This window comes from Pongo abelii, chromosome 3, assembly GCF_028885655.2.
Source record: "Pongo abelii isolate AG06213 chromosome 3, NHGRI_mPonAbe1-v2.0_pri, whole genome shotgun sequence".
NCBI lineage: Eukaryota > Metazoa > Chordata > Mammalia > Primates > Hominidae > Pongo > Pongo abelii.
In genome coordinates, this window is record NC_071988.2 from 179,432,650 (window position 1) to 179,455,775 (window position 23,126).

Sequence of the window (23,126 nt, forward strand, 5' to 3'; positions counted from 1 at the left end):
GGTGAGCTCAGGCTTTTTGTCGTTCTCTCTCCTCCTTTTTTAATTTCCTGGCTCCTGCTGCTTGGGGGCAGCAGTGGCAGGGACCATGGCAGCTGAAATGACAGAGGACCTGTCAGTGGTCTATGGCACTGCACCCCAGAGTAACACAGAGCTGCCACTGACTGAAGTGACCAGGTGTGGGTGGGGCAGCTGAACTGTGGGCCCTGGCAGGTGGCCCTGCCTGGTGAAGAGGAAGGAAGTCAGGGGTTCACAGGAAAATAATGTGGCCTCCTTTCCATAGGGCAGCTGTGGCATTCTGGAGGTGCCAGCAAAGCAATCGGGGTCTTCGTTCCCTCCCTAGCCTGGGGGAAGTGAGGACTGGTACCTTGGCCTTGGCAATGGCAGAGGGCCTGTCGGTTGTCTCTGAGAACTCCAGCCCACAGAAACACAGAGCCCTCTCTGACTGAAGTGAGCAGGTCGGGTGGGTGGCAGCTATGGCGTCCCAGGCTAGGAAGTCCTCTCCGGAGAGGAGACAGAGGGGCAAGGACCTGCATAGAAAACAGTCTGGCTACTTTTCTGTTAGGCAGCTGCAGCATACTGCAGACCCACAACTATTCTTGGGTTCTTGGTTCTTTCCTCAGCCTGAGGGCAGTAGGGGTAGGGCCTGTGGCAGTGGGACAGTCAGTTTTGTCTGAGAGCGCTGGCCCACAGAAATGCAGGGCTGTGATTGGCCAGAGTTTCTCAAGCCAGAAGTGGGGCGGTGGCCAGATTGCGCTTAAGGGCTAAGGTCCCAGGCCAGTGGGCCTTCCCTGGTGAGGTTCGGGGGAGGTAAGGCCTGCAGTCCCTCAGCTCCTTAGCACAGTAAATGTGGCCCATCTCCTGTTCGAGAGAGCTCGCCTTCTCGTGTTGACGTGGCTATGGCAACTGGCACCAGGATGTTCAGGGATCCAAGGCCCATGGGGCCACACATGGGCTTGAGCAGTGGCCCTGCTGAGACTCCAGGAAGTTCTCTGTGTCAATCAGGAGATGGGGGTTCAGGAGGATTTCCCGTGCCCAGGGTTGCAAAGGTCCATGACAGAAGTGTGAGTCCCCAACGGCTCTGGCTCACTCATCCTTTCCCCATAGTGGGGACCCTCTTCTGGCTCTGTGCCCATCTTGGGTGGGCAGCTGTCCTGCCTCGCTCCTCTCTGCTCTCCATGGTGACCATTGCTCTCTTGACGAATCTCAACTTGGTTTCCTGGACGTTCCACTTGAAGAGCTGGAGTTTACTTGCTGCTCTCTCTCCTCTTTGAGGGAGCGATGCTTACAGCCACCTTGGTGCTTCTCCAAAGCTACTTTCTGTAACAAATTTTTTTCTTCTGTTATGCTCTAGGTCAGTTTCTTAATCTTACTTTGTTATTCATGACATCATATTAGAGTTTAAATTCCTAAGTGCTCTTGAAATTTTGATTATGATTTTTTATTTAAGATTTCTATTTTTTATTTGTTTTCTTCACATTTGCCATGTTTGGTTTTCTAATTTCTTGCCTTTTTTAATGAAAACTGATTATTATAGATTAAATTAATACCATTATGAATTTTTATTTTTCTGACTATCTTAAAGAGACTAATTTGAATATAGTTTTCAGATTCTTCAATAAAATTCATATTATCAGGAGTTCCTGCCTGGCTGTTGACTTCTTTTTTATAATAACCTCAATGTGTTTGCATGTTTTTGGATATGGGTGGGTGGCTCACTTTGGTTGACAAGTATTTTTTTTGTATCTTCTCTATCTCTGTCCCTACTGCTTTGCTCATTCCTTTCCATCTTCGAGTTTTGTATTTGCTTCCACTGACCCCTAGTTTTGGATAAGAACTTACGGCGATTTGGAGTCTTGCTCCACATATTATCAGAGATATTACAAAGTCAATTACAAGGTCAGAAGCTGCTTTTACTCATATCTTGAATCCTCTCTTCCTAGATGTGCAGCCATCATGGGATATCTACTGGGGCCGCATTTTTTGATGGTATAGTTGCTCCCCTTATTCATCGTTTCACTTTCTACAATTTCAGTTACTTGCAGTCAACCAGGAGTCTGAAAATATTAAGTGAAAAATTCCAGTGATAAACAATTTATGTTTTATTTTACATGTTGTTCTGAGTAGTGTGATGTAACCTTATATTGTTTCATTCCATCTCACCTGGACATGATCATCCCTTGCCCAGCATGCCCATGCTGTATATACTACCTGCTGTATATTCCAACCCGCTGCTAGTTATTTAGCAGCCATCTTGGTTATCAGATTGACTGTCATGCATTGGTGCTGGTGTTCAAGTAACCTTTATTTTATTTAATAGCCACAAAGCAAAAGTGTCAGTGATGGTGGAGACTTGGATATGCCAAAGAGAAGACTTAGAGTGCTTCCTTTAAGTGAAAAGGTGAACGTTTTTGACTTAATAAGGAAAGAAAAAATATCGGACACTTAAGTTGCTAAGATCTACAGTAACAATGAATATCTTGTCCATGAAATGGTAAACAGTATATTGTTATTAAATTATATAATTGTTCTATTTTGTTATTAGTTATAGTGATTAAACTCTTACTGTGCCTAATTTATTAATTAAACTTTATCATATGTATGTGTGTTTAGGAACAAGCAGATTCTATGTAGGGTTCGGTACTATCCATAGTTTCAGGCATACACTGAAGGTGTTGGAATGTGTCCCCCAGGCATAAGAAGGGACTACTATATTTTCAGCATCTTTTCCTGATAATGGGAGGCCTTTGATGCACAAACTAGTTTTAAACGGTGAGTCTTGAATTGACTTATGTGGGGCATTTTTGACTAATTTCCTACATAAGATACTCCATACAGCTTAAGGATAATTAATATTTTGCATTTCTATGCTGATTCTGGTTCAAATTAAATGTTCAGCTTACATTCAGACTTAGCTATATCATGTTGATTTTTGCCTTTAAAAAAACTCATTAATTTATGGAGTGGAGAGACTAAGAAATCTCTACCATAATGAAAGAAAATCGATATGATTTCTTTATAGCAGAGTTTTTGAAAAACTAATATGTGATTAATTTAAAATAATCCCCCATGAAGCCCAAAAATCACAACATAAAAACACTACAACAATTTCTCAAGGAATGAAAAACAACAACAACAAGTACTTCATTTTGGTAGCTAGAGTACAATGTCTGGCACCCTAAATAACACCAAATAACACCCTAATAACACCATCCTAATAACATACCACACCCTAAATAACACCAAAATAAACTTTTGAAGAAAATATCTTGTCAAGGGCTATTACAATGAAGGATGAAAATTATATCCATACATAGCAACTAGAGTTAAGAAAAAAACAAAACAATAATTAAGTTAAGGAAAAACAAAACAATAATTAAGTTAAACAATAATTAAGTAAATCATTTAAAACCAATAAAGGTAAAAATCTTATGTAACATGAGTCTTGTCATGTGATCATCCCTTAGCTCAGGCTACAAATAACAGGGTATAGTTTGTCCCCAGAGCAAAGTATTGATGTCCTCTTCTGGTAATAAGAAATTTGGTCTATCCCTCTACTAAGGCCTATTCCTAGCACAATTCTTAAGTGAGTCCTTAGGAGTTGTGCATTCCGATTTGGTGTTTTTGTCAAATACTGAATATAATAGCAGAGAAAAAGTTGGCCTTGGTAGCCATATTCAAAATGTTATATCTGGAAGAAGTAACTGCTTCTACAGTAGACACAGATACCAAGAAAATGTGTTCTCTAGAGGAGCAAATCTTCAGGTATGAAGTATTCCACTCTTTGTTTCTATGGTTAGTGTAGGGAATTCAGTCATAATTTCCAGGGTCTTTTAGGTAAAGTACTTTTAATTCATTTTTGATTCATTGACTGGGGAGAGGAGGACTGAGACATACAGGAGGTGATCAAGTACCTTCTGCAGAAACATCTGGCCTTAGAGAAGTGAGTCACATTTTAGTTTGTCACATTGCTTTTGACAGTTCAACTCAAACACCATGGCAGAGGCTAATCAACTTACTTGGCAGCAACCAGAAGGATTCTAGAGGAATATTTTAAGCAGGATTTATTTAGGAAAGAAAATTTCTAGTATCATATCAAACCACAAGATTTTAATTCCTTAATTACCTGTAGCCCAGTGGCATCCTTCCTAGAACACTGCGGCATCCCAGGTTATTGAGATAAGTCTGATTTACACATCAGTACTTTTCAGATCCTCTTCCTTTTCCCCCCTGGAAAGCCAGTACCCTTTTCATTGTTTCTCTATTTACATAAGGTTTCTGATGAAAAATAAATGCAAATTTCTTTTCTTTGAAGTACATCAAGTTGAAATGGTTCTGCAGTTGTGAAAGTGGTTCTTTTCCTTGAACCACACCTAACAGGGACTCATGCTAGGATCAGTGGTGATCAATACAGAAGTAAACTAAGCAGAGTAGCTTAAATCAGTAATGTAGGGGAGCATACAAAGCTGGCAGTCTTGTAACACTTATAATGAAGATGATCTTAAAAATTCTTAAAGTTGCATCAAGTGAAAACATGTTTCAAAGAAGAATTGCCCTGGATGAGTTAAATAGGCAAGAAAGACTTTATTCAAGACTATTGTGTTAGGAATCAAGACTGTTACAATAGAAGAGAGAGACTGACCTCATTTCCACTGCTGTAGTGACAGAGCAAAAGAGAGAGAACTGTAAGATCTCCTTAAAACGACGTTGGTCAAGATGATTAGGCATTTGTTTTGCTGAATGGTACTTATAGAAGTTACGCTCCCATCCTCCTATAGAGATTGGTAGATAAGGCCACTCTTTCTTACTGATTACATTCCAATTGGGATGACTCCCAGGTTCTTGAGAAAGACATTCCTAAGTTGTAAAACTAACAAGAGTGTGGTAGGAGATTTATATTTCAAGAAAACAGAAATAATTTACAATTGCAAGTTTTTTTAAGTAAATGCTCTAAGAAAAAGGGGGGCTAGGAGGAAATTGGTCTATAGTTTAGTTAAGTTGAGGACAATGTTGAAATCATCTTAGTTACGTGTCTTCTCAGGCTAAAGAAAAACTAGATTTTATGTTTGACAATAAGCATTCACTTCAATATATATTTTTAAACGTTCAGGCTACCCAATTTTTAATTTCCAAACTTTATAACTAGCTTCTCTCAAATAAGAACTTAGTCATGTATAAGTTCTCCCTTGTATCATATTATAAAGTACAAATGCACTATTTTGTTGGGATGTTTGAAAGTTAATTCATTCAGGATAGCATTTTCAATAAGAACAAAATTTTGACTATAGTCAGAATACAAAATTGTATTCTTTATTTTTTGAGTTGAGAGGAGAAATTGGTGAGAAAACCTGTGAAGTTGTGTTTGCACATTTTGACTGTTTTGCATATTTTGGTGCAAGGGAGCACCAGCCACGAGTGACAAATCCTGGTACAGTGTTCAAGTTAAAGGTAAAAAGTCACCTAACAGTAGAAAGTAATCCTGGGCAGCTTGCAGAACAGTGATGATGTTTTTCACACAACCAGACTCTTAAAAAAAATCATATGACCATATTCTTCCTGAATCAGAATTTCTGTATGATCTCTCTGGCAACACAAACTGTAGGAAATTGGATACAAAAATTACAAGGCACTGACCCCTGAATTGTGTCAGCTCTTTAGAAATGAAAACCATGACAAGTACTGTATGTTAGAAAGCCCCTAGGGTAAGAGCCATGCCTTAATAGAGCATATTGCTTCACAGAGAACTTTAAACAATGCAAATTCCATATGCAGGAAATCTCAGAAAGAAAGGCACTGAGAAAAAGACCTCTGCAACAAAAGATTCAAGAAAACATTACATGAAAAATTTTAAATACCTTTTATTACTTTTTATTCCCTTGGAAAATATTCATACAGAAACAAACAAAATGGTATCTACCAGTTTATAAATAATAATCAAGGCATACATGATTTAGTTCTTTGGAAAAATAATCTATCTGGACTTCACAAGGTCAACCTGTAGATAATGGAAATAAAGTAAGATACTTCAAAGAATTCTAGATGAGTAACAGCATTTATCATGTCTTGACATTATTAATTGCCTGATCTTAGGCTTTACTGTGATAACAATGCTTTCAAAACCTTTTCCTGTGATCATTTCGGAAACAAAGTGGGGAATATCATTATAATAATTACTGGTCAAAAAGAGGAACAGAGCAAATCTAAATGAAATAAAATGACATGATATAATATCTTGAACTTTCCCCTCAACTTTCATTTATCTTATTTTCCTTAATTTGAAATTACTATTAAATTAGAGCAAACTTTATGCCAAGGATATATTATTGCCAATAGCCTGAGGGAAATGACAAACTTTCAGTGGTTTGGGACCAAGTAGGAGTTCTTCTGAAGAAATTCAAAGTTCTGATTTTGTAACAGGTTGTTTTTGCAGAATGAATCATCTTTATATTCGGAAATGCACACACCACCACCACCACTAGTGCTAAAATGTCTATTTCAACAAATCATGAATTTGAGGTAATGAACACGAATGAATACATTTATTGTTTGACTGAGAGGAATGTTCTGTGCTACTTAAAGGAAATATTTGCCACTCTATGATGTTTTTCAGGCTTCAGAAGAAGACTGTCTAGGACAATCTATTCTATCTGCATATTGTGATACTCTTAAATATTTATTGAGTTTCTTATTCAAGTACTGCTCTAATTACTAGGTATAACGGGTAAAACACAATACCTAGGTTTATGATTATAAATAAATGTATTAAATGAAAATATCTGGATACAATATGGAATTACAAAGGCAGCAATATTTAAATGCCAAAATACCATCCAATTATCAATGTAATTTGATAAACATAGACTATCATAAAAGTTCTTTAACTTAGCTCATATTGGTTATTTATACTTCCAAAAAGTTAGTAGTTAAATTTCTATTGTATTCAGTTTATTGAGACATGGAAATATGCTGATCAATTGTCTTATGTACTAAGATTGTTTATGAAAAGGATCTACAGGATTTCTTCCGGCACATATATTCTTTATATAAATGATGAAGATAGCAGTAGTAGCTGAGTGTAATGTGGTAGTGAAGCTTTATTTAGTAGGTAGAATATAGGCTTGTCAACCTGTGTTTTCAAGATGAAGTCACATCACTATTAATTTATCTTTTCACAGATTCATTACTTCAACCTCCTTCAGATGATGGAGGAAATGCAACGATGTGCAAATCTCCCTTTCTAAATTCATGCCTCTGGGGACAACATGAGATTCAGAAACTGGGGAAATCACAGTTTCAGATTCCATCTTGTGTCCAACGTGAGTAACATTCAAAGTGCTCCATTATGGATGTGCAGCCTTCCTCATGCCTAAGGCATGACTACTATGACTACTGTGTCAGCTTGGTTCTCGGTTCCTTTTTGTAATGGATTGAATAGGATAAACAGCATTTAATGCATTCTGCAAAAGACAAAATTAGGTAAAAGTTTAAGGCTTTTCTTTCATGTTAATTTTCTCCTTTCTTTCTATTCCAGAATGGCATAGTAATACTTCATATTTCAGAATCTGAATCCAGTTCATTAGGACTGTACCAAAATAGGATTCTACATATCCTCAACAGAACATATTTCAATGAGATTTCAGTGACAGATTTCAATATTATTTAGATATTCTCAAAGATCTTGAATCCACAACAGCGGACATTGCTAACACACACGAAAATACTCTCATGCTTCTGGGGAGGGGGGTGGGCGTGAGGGAGAATCTGAACCCCACAGCATTGAAAAAGAGCAAAATCCAAATCATTTGCCTAATATTTTCATTGCAGCCCACCTGCAGAAACACTGGTTTCATAATAAATTTTGTTAAATAATTTTTTTTCAAAAGACCTTAAGAGAGGAGTATTCAGTGTATTGATGGGTTGATAATTTCCAGAAAAATTATTCAAACCTTGAACACGACTAAGAGAGACTACTGGGTATTCTTTCAGAGAAGTCCAGACTGCTTTATTTTCCATTGACTAGATCTTACTACGATTCTAGTCTTACTATTAGAATATATATATGCATTATGTATATAAGCATGCTATATACATTCATAATGCATATATATATATAAAATGCATATATGTAATCCCTTGGATATATATATGAATGTGACTTTTTCATAAATTAAGTTTTCTGCTGATGTCATGTCAACAATTTAGGAAGCTGATTTATATTTAACTTAAAGGAAGTGGAAAAATACTACTTTCCAATGGTATAAAGACACAATATGATAATTAGGGACACTTCATAATAGAATATGGAATATTTGCAAAGATAAGTGACACTAGAGAAGAAAGAGGCTGTCTAATGACAAAAGGTTAATATAAGCATTGAATCAGGAATCATAAGACCATAGTTCTTGACCTTACCCTCCTGGTACTTAAACTACCTAAACAGAAATTATCTTAAGCTCTCCAGGTCTCTATTTCCACTTAAATAAAAAAAGAAAATTTGATGTAGTAGTTTCTTCAGTATTTTCAACGTATGAGGTTTTATGTTTCTATATAAAGTAATGACAAATATACAAGCACTATTGCTACCAAGCTGATAATTCTGGACGAATTCAGATTACACAGTCAAAAAGATTTAGTGTTTATTAATACCATTTTCAAACAGTAAGGAAATACAAAATAATCTTGAAAGGAAAATGTGACATTTCTTTGAACTCTACAATACAAGTTGATATTATACTATCCTATGCAAGTTAAGTTTTTTTGAAAAATTTATGAGGCTTATTATAGAAATAGAAAATCATCACTACCAGATTGTCTCCTATGTTAAGGCCCACCATTCACATTTGATGAGGAACAGAATGAAACATCTAATGGCATCAGAAAAAATAGTTAAATTATTAATTTAATGAATTGTAATATTTTGTGGTTGATAATCTAAAAGAGAAAATTCAATTAACACAAATTGTGCCCATACTTGTCTGTGGGAGGAAATATCAAAGTAACTATACAGTAGTGAGTTGAAGTTTAGAGAGGAATACAGATTCTGTGAACATGGTTTATGATAATATAAATAAGTAATGTGTTAGAAAAGGATGGTGTTGAATAATATCATAAATCAAAAGAAATGTTAAGGGTAACTGCAAATAAATGTTTTATTATCATCACTGGGCAAGACATGAAAATATCAAGGTGCTAACTAAGACAGTCTTGAAATATAACTCAAAGAAATGTTACTCAGATAAATATCTACCTATCTATAAGGGCTTACTGTACATTAAAACTGGATTCATTGCTACTGGTAAAAATGAATTTGACCTACCCAATGACATTAAATTCCACAGATACCAAATATATCGGTAAGTTTTGTTTCTTCCCCCTTTCTGCTAGTGGTAAACTTTTCCAAGAGTTTATTGCACAGATGAGAAAAAAATAAAAACAGTCTTCATTAATTCTGTTGTCACTTTTCTCACAAATTTCTTCTTATGTATAGAAAGCAAAAGTGTTGCTATATCATTTGTCGTCACTATTGAGCTGAAGTTTAGTTTTTATATGTTCCTATTAGAGATTCATGAATCAGCTAAAAATAACAAATAATAAATAAATGAGATATTATTTTAAAAAACATAAATCATTTCTGATTGGTTCTTGCAGGTTAACAGGAGAAAAAAAAAGATTCTTTAATAGTTGTCATCATCATTTCTGGCCAGTGGAATTGCTATATGTTGTTGACCCTTCCACCACACCGAGAGTTTATGTAGAGGTTGCTTCTGGCTATTGGTAGAGTTCATGTCTCACTAATTAGGTTGAAGCTGCACTCTGCAGAGATTATGCTGTGTGAAAATGGAGTGGATTGACTCTTTTCCTTACTTTTAAAAGAAAACCCATATATTTGGGGAAAAAGAAAAAAGAGCAGAAAATGGCAGCTAAAAATTAAAGCTATTATGAGATAATTTGTCTATAAAATTTATGAAATTTTGAGTAAATTTCTTGCAGTAAATTAAAAATGAGTGGAGCATCTCTGGTTACAGATGAGAAACTAAATACCCCAAGAATTGAACATCTAATCAGTAATTAGTAGCAATGTGATAGACTGCAGGTGTAACTCAGAATTCTTTTGGCTACACAAATACTTTTGAATCAATATGAAGATGGTAAGTATTATCAAGTTTCCCAGAAACCTGACACATCTTCCGATTTATTCAGTGAGTCAGTGATAGTTTCATTCAATAAAATAATAAATATAATACATTTACTGAGGGTTTTTTAAAGATCAGTTATTGTATTAGGATTTGCAGATACAAAGTAAATAACTCACAGCCCTGCCCTCAGTTTTTAGTTTTGCAAAATATAAGCTGTTCTATTTGCATATGATATTTTTCTTAATTCATTCAATTAGATTGCATCATCTCCATATCTTTAAACCCATGAGTTCATCTTTCTGAAAAAATTAGGAAAAACAGTTTGCTTATAATTCATGACTAAAAATTATCTTTCTTATCTAAAAAATTATCCTGTTTGTGTCTTCTTAGCTTAATAAAAGTCAATATAAGTGAAAATTTTCTACAGTATTGGACAATACTAATTAAGTATTAATTATCATAGTGAGTTATACATTGTATTTATATATTTGTTTAATGAAGTGTCTGCTATATATGTCAACAAGAAGAAAGAAAAATTAATGAGTGTAATATCCAGAGTAACTGGAAGTTTAAAGAGATATAAATCAAGGAAAACATCCCTTATAAAAAAAAAAAAGCAGTAGTAAAGTACATATGCTAATACGCTTTTTATTAATTTTTTGAAAGCATGGATAAAAGGAGAACATAAAATGAATTAAAACGTGACTATATTTTTGATGTTAGTGAATAGGCCATACAGCCAAATATAGCACTTGGGCTCACACAGGTGAAAAATACTCAAATCAAGATTCCTACCACTAAAAGCCTGCCTGTGCCTGTGTAGGTAAAAGTAAATTGAAATTTGCCATGTTACTAGAGATCCGATGGAACATCCATTGACTGACACCGATCTTGAGGTCCAACTACTCGTTAGCACTCCAGGAAATTGATTGAATTCAGACCCTTGAGTCTTAAACTTGTCTTTTAGATCCTTGTCATTAGTCTCTTCCGGTCAGTTTAATAGAACATGAGTCCAAGATAAGAGGTTCACTGAATAACGTGGTTGGTAATACTGTCTTGCGTCTCTGAAATCCCCACCCCCCCAGTCAACTTTAATGCTATCTTGGAGATTAATTTTCATAATATAGCAAATGAAATAGACAACATAGAAAATGCAGAAAGAATTTCTCAAAATGAATATTAAAACACATGGGGACATTTTGTTGTTTAAACTGGAGTGAGAATTTATTTGAAATAAAGCATGTTAATGTTAAATTAAGTATATAAAACCCACTGTTCTCCATTTTTGAGAAAACATTCTAATTTTACATTAGTCACTCTTTAATTATTTTTAAAGAATTAAACTAGAAAAACAGTGCACCAGAGTCCCTAACCTTTGATATAATATCTAAAATACATTAAGCTTTAACGTTTATTCTTTTAATTAACTAATATCATTGGGCAAATAGGCCAAAAATTTTCTATGTGTATCTAGCAATACTTATACTTCAGTTAACAAAACACAAAGGAAGAAATAATTGCGTGAAAGAAATCACCAATACTAAACAAAAGCAGAACTTTAAGTAAAAATTTAGATTATTTTATAATGCAATGTGTATAATCTCACTTAATTTTCTTTTTAAATACAATGTCAAAAAAGTGAAAAGAAAAATATATTAATGCATTAAAATGTAAGGGAATGATAAGCATTCTAATGTTGCAAATTCATGAAGAGATGACTAAGATTGATCAATTTACTTTTTGCACTAAGATGGTGTTAATATGCAGAATGTATCTTTATATATTAGTGTATATCTATCAGTCTGTCTATTAATAGGTCTGAAAGATAATAGATGCCTGTTTGGATGATAAAGTCATGTGAAGAAAACCTAAGTCTTCTCATCCCTAACGGTGTGCTCATGAGTATACTGGGGATGCTAAATTTCATCTTTTTTTTCTACTTAACAAAATGACTTGGAGCTTTTTTTCCCATAGCTGCTTACAGAAATACATCATATTTTAAATCATTGTAGTATATTTTACAGAAAATGTAATACACAGCCACAACAAAAACGACTTTCCAAAAAGAAGTCTCTCCTTTTTCAGATGACTAGTTAACCTCCCAGATAAATCACTAATGCTCTGTGTGTAAATACACATACACACACAAACACACACACACACACAAATGGGCTTTATAGCAGCACAATATAGTGGAATATTCCACTTGACAATACAATAATTTATTTAACCAAAAGTCTATCCTTACTATTTTAATTCTTTGTAGCCATTTGTTCTTACAAAAAAAGAAACACTGTAGTATATATCTATATACTATTTTTATATCCATACCATTTTTATTTGTGTACACATTTGCATAGATGTGAGAATGGTTTTTCAAATAAATTGTAAAGACTACAACAGATAGAGAGAAAAGATATATGAATTTTAAATTCCAATATATATTTCCAAAATGTCCTCTAAAGAAGCTTTCTCAATTTTATGGTTGACAACAATATATGAGAATTGTTTCCCCACACAGTTGCCATAATGATATATTTTCAATATTTATCTTCAACACCAATTTGATGAGAAAAAAATTATTTTTTTCATTCCTTTAGTTTTAAGTAAAGCTAAATCTGCATGTTAAATGTGAGTTTTTATTTTACTGTTATCTATGTATTTATAGCTTTGTTAATATTTAATTCAATTACTTGTGCCTTAAAAATTATTTCACATTAGAATAATTAGTTTTTTGTCTATTATATTACTTTGCTCCAGTATGTCTTTTTATCTCTAATGATTTCCCAGTATTTTTCTCAATTTACTTTTCATTTGGACAAAGATACATTTTAATTGCATATTAAAAATTATTTTACTTTTTGGTTAACTTTGTTCCAAGGTAGAATTATCTTTGTTTCTTAGAACATAGAGGCAGTGACAGCATGTTGGAGATTTAGATCTTCATGAATTCTTTTCAGATTTTAGGTTATAGAGTCTTCATTAATTCAACAAGGGAAATAGAAAAACAGAGGAAGTTGCTGCCAGGAAGTGCACTCACTTTCTTTTTGTTTTTTTAATTATTATACTTTAAATTCTGGGGTACCTGTGCAAAACATGCAGGTTTGTTACATAGGTATACACGTGCCATGGTTGTTTGCTGCACCCAGAAACCCATCACCTACATTAGGTATTTCTCCTAATGCTATCCATCTCTTAGCACCCCAACCCCAGACAGGGTCTGGTGTGTGATGTTCCCCTGCCTGTGTCCATGTGTTCTCATTGTTCAGCTCCCACTTATGAGTGAGAACATGTGGTGTTTGGTTTTCTGCTCCTCTGTTAGTTTGCTGAGAATAATGGTTTCCAGCTTCATCCATGTCCCTGCAATGGACATGAACTCATTCTTTTTTTATGGCTGCATAGTATTCTATGGTGTATATATGTCACATTTTCATTATCTAGTCTATCATTGGTGGACATTTGGGTTGGTTCCAAATCTTTGCTATTGCGAATAGTGCCACAATAAACATACATGTGCATGTGTCTTTGTGGTACAGTGATTTATAATCCTTTGGGTATATATCCAGTAATGGCATTGCTGGGCCAAATGGTATTTCTAGTTCTAGATCCTTGAGGAATTGCCACACTGTCTTCCACAGTGGTTGAACTAATTTACACTTCCACCAACAGTGTAAAGGTGTTCCTATTTCTCCACATCCTCTCCAGCATCTGTTGTTTCCTGACTTTCTAATGATCGCCATTCTAACTGGTGTGAGATGGTATCTCATTGTGATTTTGATTTGCATTTTTCTAATGACCAGTGATGATGAGCTTTTTTTCATATGTTTATTGGCTACATAAATGTCTTCTTTTGAGAAGTGTCTATTCATCTCTTTCACTTACTTTTTGATGGGGTTTTTTTTTTTCTTGTAAATTTAAGTTCTTTGTAGATTCTGGATATTAGTTCTTTCTCAGGTGGATAGGTTGCCTGTTCACTCTGATGATAGTTTCTTTTGCTGTGCAGAAGCTCTTTAGTTTAATTAGATCGTATTTGTCAATTTTGGCTTTTGTTGCCATTGCTTTTGGTGTTTTAGACATGAAGACTTTACCCATGACTGAATGGTATTGCCTATGTTTTCTTCTAGGATTTTTATGGTTTTAGGCCTTATGTTTAGTCTTTAATCCATCTTGAGTTAATTTTTGTATAAGGTGTAAGGAAGGGGTCCAGTTTCAGTTTTCTGCATATGGCTAACCAGTTTTCCCAACACCATTTATTAACTAGGGAATCCTTTCTCCATTTCTTTTTTTTGTCAGCTTTGTCAAAGATCAGATGGTTGCAGATGTATGGTGTTATTTCGGAGGCTTCTGTTCTGTTCCTTGGTCTATATATCTGTTTTGGTACCAGTACCATGCTGTTTTGTTTACTGTATCCTTGTAGTATAGTTTGAAGTCAGGTAGCATGATGCTTCCAGCTTTGTTCTTTTTGCTTAGGGTGGTCTTGGCTATGAGGGCTCTTTTTTTGGTTCCATATGAAGTTTAAAGTAGTTTTTTTCTAATTCTGTGAAGAAAGTCAATGATACCTTAATGGGGATAGCATTGAATCTATAAATTACTTTGGACAGTGTGGCCATTTTCATGATATTGATTCTTCCTATCCATGAGCATGGAATGTTTTTCCATTTATTTATGTTCTTATTTCCTTGAGCAGTGGTTTGTAGTTCGCCTTGAAGAGGTCCTTCACATTTTTTGTAAGTTGTTTAAAGTCTTACTCAGTTAAATTTTATGGAATAATTGCCTATGATATACATTTTCAATTTCTTTTTTTAGAAATAGTTTATGTACAATATTTGTAGAACATGTTTGTGTATATTGGGATGAGGTAGATACACTGCATATTTTTTTCCAGTTGATTTGTTAAAGAATCCTTTGAAACTCTGGTAGTATAAGATTCAGTCTCCTTCAGAATCATTTCTTACCTTTGTCCATTTTATTTTATTGCCATTGACAACATTTTGTTCTTACCAGGAGTTGGGAACAATAATGTCTTCTAGTGTCATCAATGACACAGTTTCTATTTTGATTTCTCATTCCCATTGTTTTTATTAATGTAAAAGAGGAAATAATGCAGAGAGAATTTTACTCTGGTTTCTCAGTCTGAAGGTTAACAAAGATTTTGGTTTTGTTACCTAACTTTTTGTGGATTTGCATACAGGATTACAAAGAAATTTTTTCCATCATTTATTTAAAGCAACTTTTATTGCTTTGTTATTTAGAGAAGTGTAAAATCTTACTATTTGTGCATTCCAGACCTATTATGATAAGCACTATTAAAGGTAACAGAAATTGTATGCTGCTTAGAGACCAGTCAGAAAAGAATCCCTATATGCAAGCAAAGAGAGCAGTCTGGGATGACTGGAGTTCTTTTTACGTAATCACTTTAAATAAGTTTCAGACTAGGAATCTCAACAGGAAATATCTGGAGGAGGTAAAATCTGCATCAAATTGTTCAGTTACCTAAAAGTTCCTTGTGAGATTGGCCTCTTTTCAACTGAATAATATTTTAAAATACTTAATGAACTGGAGCATTCTAAATCTGAAGTTGTTTGGAAGAGGATAAGTGAAGTCAGTACCCACATTGAAGGATGTGCTTAAAATAGCTAGATTTCCCATAGCAGCGCAGTAGATAATTGACACCTTCTCCTTTCCTTTTTTTCTCTTTCTTTCTCTCTTTCTTTTTTTTCTAAAGCGTAGATTTGGCAGAACTGCAAGCTAAAACTTGAATTGTGAATACTGTTTATAAAGTGTTCCAAGTCCCTAAAAAATGAAAAACCTCATGGTTTCCAGTTTTAAAATATGATTAATGTCTGTGAGATATAGCCACAATATTATCATCAGAACATTATAACTTTGAAACAACAATAGAGAAATAATTTAATAAATTATTGTATATTCTTATGGTTGAGTGTTATGGGTCATTACATGTAATATTTATCAAGAACTCTTGTTATTACATGGGATAAAGCCACTGATATACAGCAGGAAAAGAGTTAAAAATAACATGTATTGTTTGAACTAGCAATGTAAAATTATACTCACAGATATTTGGAACAAACAATTATACACAAAATATCAACTAAATGAAGACAATGAACTATGAAAAACAATGTTTAATAGAAATTTAGAAAACACACATCAATAACCTATGAAATAGTTTGGCCTCACCTCTCATATAATTATTCTTTCAACAAACCTACATAAAAATATTTTATAATATCCCCTCTCAAGCAGTCATGACAGGTTCTCTTTTTCTCCTAAATCACTTTCATCTTGAAGGTCTAAGTGTGTTTTTCATTTAAGAGAACAGGATACAATGACAATTTTTCTTTCTGGAAAAAAAGGATCTGAATAAATAACATTTTTGTAAAAACCACAGAGATATCTACAGGTTTCATAGCACCTTCTCTCAAACAAGTCCCTGATTATTATGTTTTGGGTCATCCCACAAACACCATGTAGCTTGGCGTTTGTCCCTGTCTGCCAGTTCTGCTGAAGATCTCTGTTAACTGTGCATCGTGTCTTGGAGATGTCATTGCCCGTGACTGGAATGCCGGTGTCTATGAAGACAGTGATATTGGTGTATTACTCAAGTGAATTATCATTTTGGTTCTGAATTGAGTTGTATTCTACTCAGTGAGACACAAGAACCTCCGTCTTAATTCTGTGCCACATTTTGCAAATACACACATGTACACAAACATAAAGAATATTTATTTTTAAAATATCTACTTTTTACTTTTCTTGGGGGTTCGATACCAGCTTAAAAGATCAAGTGAAGGACCAAAGACCTCCCATATAATTTATTCTTTTCTTGTTCCTTTTTCTCTTCTGCTCACCTTCATTACCTACAATAACTCAATATTACCAATTCCTAATTTCCTTCTTCACCTGAACTTACTAAATATATTCTTTCATGCATGCAGTAGGAGATCTACCCACTGATAGAACGCTTGAGTGCTGGAGTATATTTGTGCATGCAAGGACACCTATGTGGAAGGAAGTAGTGATGGAGTGATTTTCTATCTAATCCAGGATCAAAATGACAAGACTATCTTGTTATACTACAGGCCATTCTGATAAATCAATGGGAATAGACACTGTAATTGACATCCTAGATTGATGAAGGAAAATCTGTGGGATAGATTGATCATTTGCCTGGAGTAAAAAATATATTTACTACTTTATATTACAAGTTATATCTGGGATAGGGATTACAGCAGGGTGGAAAATATCATTTGTAGGCACCATTTCAGATTCAAGTTTTACCAAAAAACAAACATCTGTTTGCTTAATCAAGAGACACTAATTAGTTATCACGGATGGACATTACGGTTGATTTAAAAATTTTCAATGAATTAAGTAACCTAAAGGATTGTCTGCAGGACTCATTTTGTTCACAATAATTAACACTGTATTGTGCTTTTATGCTTTTAGTTCATTAAATTACCTTTGGGGACTATGGTAAACATAAAATTAGCTTATTATTTTATTGGTCTCAACATAGCTGTCAAAAAAAAAAAAACCTAGATGTGTCTCTGAGATATGGCATTTAAGACTTCATCTTAAAAACTCTTACCTGTAAGATTATAAATCATTCTACTATAAAGACATATGCACACTTATGTTTATTGCAGCACTGTTCACAATAGCAAAGGCTTGGAACCAACCCAAATGCCCATCAATGATAGACTAGATAAAGAAAATGTGGCATATATACACCATCAAATACTATGCAGCCATAAAAAAGGATGAGTTCACGTCCATTGCAGGAACATAGATGAAGCTGGAAACCCTTATTCTCAGCAAACTAACACAGGAACAGAAAACCAAACACCACATGTTCTCACTCATAAGTGGGAGTTGAACACATGGACACAGGGAGGGAAACATCACATACCAGGGCCTGTCAGGGGTTGGGGAGCTAGGGGAGGGATAGCATTAGGAGAAATACCTAATGTAGGTGACGGGATGATGGGTGCAGCAAACCACCACGGCACGTGTATACCTATGTAACAAACCTGCATGTTCTGCACATGTACCCCAGAACTTAAAGTATAATAAAGAAAAAAATTATTCCCTGTTCAAAAGCACCTTTTTTTCCTTTCAGTTTTTATAGAAGTCCGACACAAACACCTGTGCTTTCTTTTTTACTGCCTGGAGAAAGCAAATACCATTGACAAAATCCTTGCCTATTTACGTTTACACTCATGTGTTATTTTGGTTATTGCTTTCAAGATGAACCTGATCAAGAGATTAATGAGTCCTTGTGAATATGTGAAAGAACAATTGTAATCGTTTTCCTCCCAGGAAAGGAGTCTCTCAATTCAAGTATGATTTACTTTCTGTTTATGGCACTAGCTGCAGGAATGCATTGTACAGGTATTAACATGCGTTAAGGCATAAATCACAGAAATACAGGGACAGAGAGAGAGAAAGGAAAGGTTGCTATTTTAGGCAAACAAGAGAGCTTTGTATGCTGGTTGTGAAACCTGCCCTGTCAGGGTTAGCAGAGCTAATTCTGTCAAGGCTCAGTGAAGTTTGACATGACTGCATTCACAAGAAAGCTGCAAAGGTCGTATTATGCACTGTGTACATTTGGGGAGCTTAACAGAACCAATTTGGACCAATTCTGTCAAAAGAACATCTAAGTAACCTAGAAGAATAAGCCTTTGAAAAGAAGTTTATGAGGCTTGGGAACGGGAAGCAGGAGAGGGCTATATGTCAAACTATTTTTCTCCCTGAGTCAAAATTGGGTATCACTACTTTTGAAAAGCTTTGCCTCTCACAAGAAAAGAACGCTAGATAGAAGCATGAACGTAGAGATAGAAAAAAAAAAAAAGCCATCAGGGCTTTTAGAGTGGTTTTCGCCAAATTTACAACTGAAACTTTCCAGCTTTTCTGAGGCCCAGGGAATTATTGGGCTCTATAGGAATAAAGGGAGAACATTTCTGCTCACTAATTTAGAAATCTGTATTGTTTGCAAGAGAAGAGTAACCTCAGTCTCTGATGACAGCAGTCAGAATGGCCTGCACCAGAGATGAAATAAAACTCATGGAAATAAACATAGACATGATTCTTACCCAGAAATATAGATAATTTCAACAGTTCATCATGGTATAAGTTATTTTTCTACTCTACCCTTGAATGAATAGGTTATAAAAATAAGCTTTTCTTAGCCAGTGTGCTAACTTTTCCAATGAGATAAATGAGGTTTACTAAGTTATTGCAAGTAGTAATAAATTATAACATTTGTTAAAAACTCTATTGAGCAAAGCTTCCTGATGTTATTGAAGAGCAGAGCTTTGAAGAGCAAAGCTTCCTGATGTTACAATATCAGACATAATTAAGAGGGCATGCATAGTAACTGTCTTTCTCCTCCTGCTGGAAGCAATACAAGTATATCTTTTTCTTCTTAATAGGAACAAATTCCGATTTTATATTTTTGGTGACTTGGCAACAATATGGATTCTGAAGAGACTGGAAATAAATTTGTAAGTGTCTTGTTTCTCAGTATAGGATTATCTACTTTGACATGGGATAAAAAAATAACCGTTTGAATAATTAAACACATTCATTTGGCATAGTAACTGGCAAAAATTACTCTTTAAATTTTGGCACTGAGAGCCTCTTGTTCATTTAAAAATCTATGCTGAATTATGAAGTGTTTTTGATCAGTTCTTTGTTATACCAGGGGTAATAAGTACTTCCATCTTTCCAGTGATTTTATGTTAAAGAATTCCATGGACCAACATACTGTCGAAGATGTCACTATTGTGTCTTTGGTATTACTTGCCTCTGGATAAAATGTGATTCTCTGTGTCCTGCTCTTTTCTGTCTTTGGCTCATGTAGCAGCTGGTTTTGCTTTCTCTTCATTAAATTTTCTGAGCATCAACACGTTCATGGTTCTTCTCATTTTCAGGTTAGTCCTCATTCTTGTATGACCTTTCATTAACTTTTGAAAGCTTGTGAGATGTTGTTTTTTTATTTTATTTTATTTTATTTTTGAGACGGAGTCTCGCTCTTTCACCCCGGCTGGAGTGCAGTGACACGATCTCGGTTCACTGCAAACTCCGCCTCCCAGGTTCATGCCATTCTCCTGCCTCAGCATCCCGAGTAGCCGGGACTACAGGCGCCCGCCACCATGCCCGGCTAATTTTTTGTATTTTTAGTAGAGACGTGTTTCACCGTGTTAGCCAGGATGGTCTCGATCTCCTGACCTCATGATCCGCCCGCCTTGGCCTCCCAAAGTGCTGGGATTACAGGCATAAGCCACCGCGCCCAGCACTTGTGAGTTCTAATAATCCCAGCATACAAGGCACACTTTTCTCTCAGTCTGTGATCTATTTGCTATTACCAGATGGAAAGATGCCAGGGGCTTTTACTTCTGTAGGTAACCAGCAATAATTAAGTTTTTCTTTCTCCTCCCTTCAGAAATCTATGTAAAAATAAGTTCAAATTATACAAAGCACAATTATTCCTACATTTCCAAATTTCTTTTTAGGAAACACTCAGTTAATCAGAATGATGAAATCACACCAGTTCATCTACACTTTAAACTTAAGCGGCAAAATTGTGTGACTTGACTTAAAATTTTAATGGCAGAAATCATCCTTAGTGAAGTTCGTTGGTCTCTTGAAAAGAGTCATTCTAATGATAAAAAGAAAAGGATGACTTGAGTGATTGAATATGAAGCGATATGCTAAATAATAATTTAAGAGTGATAACAGGGATATCCTAATGGAAACTATTGGAACATAGTGGCCAACAAAACATGCTGGCTATTCTATTAAGGTTATAATTGAGTTTGAATGTGCTGTGTTTAGCTGGGTTTTAATTCAGGCTATTCAGCTTGCTATATGGGTTGCATTAGGCACATTTCCTATCCTTACTAAGTTTCATCTTCTCATCTATAAACTAGAATTAATAGTAGTGTCCACCCCAAAAGTTGTGAGTTGTCAATTAGTGATAAAAAACATGATCCACACAAAATGGACACAACTGAAGAAGTCACTCAGGAACTCATCAGCAACTGGATACATATATCAGAACTCATCCATTTCCTCTCAGAAAAATGCATAGATTGATGAGTGTCACTAACTACTTAAATAACTACTCTGATGATAATATCCACAGATAATCTCTTTTATTGGTGCTTCTCAACTTTAAATCACTTTGGGAGCTTTATACAAATCATCATACCCAGGTACGAACCATCCTGAGAAATTCCAACTGATCTGGGTCATATCCCACATAATTCAAATGTCAGCTAAATCTGAGAATTTTAAATCTTTGTACAAAGACTTATTCTCCTGGTCCTATTATATAAAAATAATTATTAATTTTAAAAAGTATGTAACCTACTAAATGAATCAAACCAAAGTGTCTAAAGCTGCATCTTAGTTCTGTGTGATTAAAACTGATGGCACATGCTCTTTTGAAACCTCATGGGAACAATAATATAAGGCTTGCATGGTAACAAAAAACAAGTTTTATGCAACCGATCAGCATATGAATAAAAAGATATACATTACTGATCATTAGAGAAATGCAAATCAAAACCGTAATGAGATACCATTTCACATCAGTCAGGATGGCTATTATTAGAAAGGCAAAAAATATGATGCTGGGAAGGTTATGGAGAGAAACGAATGCTATACACTGTTGATGGGAGTGTAAATTAGTTCAACCATTGTGGGAGACAGTGTGGCAATTCCTCAAAGACCTAAAGAGAGAAATACCATTCGATCCAGCAATCCCATTACTGAGATATACGGGAATATATATTGTTATATTATAAAGACACATACACATGTATTTTCATTGGAGCTCTAATCACAAATGTATGTTCATTGCAGCTCTAATCACAATAGTAAAGATGTGAAATCAACCCAAATGCCCATCAAAGATAGACTAGGTAAAGAAAATGTGGTACATGTATGTACACCATGGAATACTATGCAGCCATAAAAAAGAATCAGATTTTGTTCTTTGCAAGGACATGGATGGAGCTGGAAGCCATTACCTTTAGCAAACTAATGCAGGAATAGAAAACCAGATACCACATATTCTCACTTATAAGTAGGAGCTAAATGATGAGAACACGTGGACACACAGAAGAGAACAACACACACTGGAGCCTATCAGATGGTGAAAGGTGGGAGGAGGGAGAGGATCAGGAGAAACAACTAATGGGTATTAGGCTCAATACCTGGGTGACGAAATAATCTGTACAACAAACCCCATGAAACACAAACATGTTTGTTACATATTTACCTATGTAACAAGCTTACATATCCTGTATATGTACCCCTAAACTTAAAAGAAAGTTTAAAAACAGCTTTTATGCTTTAAAAAAAGAATGTTTGTTTCTTTGTAAGTTTAGTGGGAATGAAACATGAGACAAAAATGCTGCTTTCCTGTTGCCTTTCAGATTGCTGGAAGTCTGTCCTTCATACCTGAGGAAAGTTATATGAAGAGTCTTTTGAGATAAAAAGAGGAAACAGAAGACTTGAGCAACACTATAAATCAACAAGATTTAACTTATACAGAGCATTCCACCCAACAACAGCAGAATACATACTTTCCCAATGTATATTAAACATTCTTCAGGATAGGACACATGAAGATTATAAAACAAGTCTCAACAAAATTTTATAGTTTGAAACCATAAGAAGTGTCTTCTCTAACCCCAAGAAATAAAGCTAGAAATGAATAACAGAAGGAAAACTGGAAAATTCTTAAATATTCAGAAATTAAACAACACAGTTTAAACAACTAGTGGGTCAAATAACAAATCGCAAAAGAAACTAGAAAATGTTTAGAGATAAAAAAAAACCTCAAAACAAACCAGATTTATGAGATGTAGCATATGTGGTACTCAGAGAAATATTTATGGCTGTAAATGCCTATATTAAAAAGAATATCTCAGTTAAATAGCTTAAACTGCACCTTGAATA

General features: G+C 34.8%; 1 long non-coding RNA gene across 1 annotated transcript; it reads left to right on the forward strand.

Moving 5' to 3' along the window:
- The first annotated feature begins 920 nt into the window (after positions 1-920).
- Positions 921-22,892, forward strand: LOC129058875 (uncharacterized). The gene is made up of 5 exons (XR_008524290.1): positions 921-1,061; positions 2,318-2,398; positions 7,173-7,313; positions 19,589-19,660; positions 22,601-22,892. It is a non-coding gene; the product is annotated as an uncharacterized LOC129058875 (long non-coding RNA).
- Positions 22,893-23,126: the final 234 nt, after the last annotated feature.